The 1,030-nt window shown below is 31.7% G+C and overlaps 1 protein-coding gene across 5 annotated transcripts in view; it reads left to right on the forward strand.

Annotated features, from left to right (window-relative positions):
* The window catches only part of LOC106461432 (AN1-type zinc finger protein 2A-like), a 126,557-nt gene that overhangs the window by 104,565 nt on the left and 20,962 nt on the right, over window positions 1-1,030 (forward strand). The window lies entirely within an intron of this gene.

Below are 1,030 nucleotides of genomic sequence, written 5' to 3' on the forward strand. Positions count from 1 at the left end.
AGCACACTGCTTGGATGGCTTAAGAGATTGATCAACCATTGCACCAAAATCCATTTTTTTTCATAACACTATTAAGATTATTCCTTTCCAAATTATAATTAAAATTATGATAACCTACATGCATTATCTTGCATTTATTATAATTAAAACCCATTTTCCATTTATTTGCCCAACTCACTAAATGTTTTAGATCCTTTTGTAAATCAGCAGCATCTTCTTCATAGCAGCACCCAAGACTTTAAGGTAGCACTGACCCTTAAAGAATGCCCCAATATTTCAAAAATCACATTTTGAAATTTAGCTTAAATCGAAAGTTTAACCTCTTTTCTACATAACTCATTTTTGTCTTAAAATCTTTACTAATTAACCTGTAGTAAGTGATTAAAAATAAAAGTCTAGTTTGTTTTCATTCTGTTTCCACTTCACCATTAAGGTCAATATCAACATGAAATTTAGCACACTTGTTGATATTACACTCTTCCATAGCTTGGATTTTCTCAAATTCAAACATCTTTACCAATTGTCTTGATGCGAGTCTAATTATCACTAATGAAGGCATTAATTGAAATTAATTGCCCATAGCTCATTAAAACTGCAGAAAATTTGCAAAGTTTTTAATTAAAGCTACGAGGATGTTCACAAAGATCATATGTATCAACTTTCACATGTTTTTATCCTTCCTAAGTAAATTTATAGTGTTAAAACAGTTTGTATTAGGTATTTCTTTATCCCTGCCACATAAATGATGCATATGATATATATTACTGAATGTGTACTTTCAGAGATTGCAACATCATACTTTTGTTTTGTGCTCATGTTGAAGGTTATAAGAAGTGTTTAACAATGTTTCCTCAGCACGTAAATTTGCTCAGGTTTAAGGAGCAGTGCTACCTTAATGTCATCTGCAAATTTAAGTAATTGACCATTCCTTCAACTAAGGTACCCCCACTTGTAACATTAATCCAGCTTGACTGAACTCTTATAACAACCCTCTGCTTTCTTCCATCCAGCCACTCTTCTATCCAATTTG

The sequence above is a fragment of the Limulus polyphemus genome, unplaced genomic scaffold (genome assembly GCF_000517525.1).
Source record: "Limulus polyphemus unplaced genomic scaffold, Limulus_polyphemus-2.1.2 Scaffold957, whole genome shotgun sequence".
In the NCBI taxonomy this organism is placed as follows: Eukaryota; Metazoa; Arthropoda; class Merostomata; order Xiphosura; family Limulidae; genus Limulus; species Limulus polyphemus.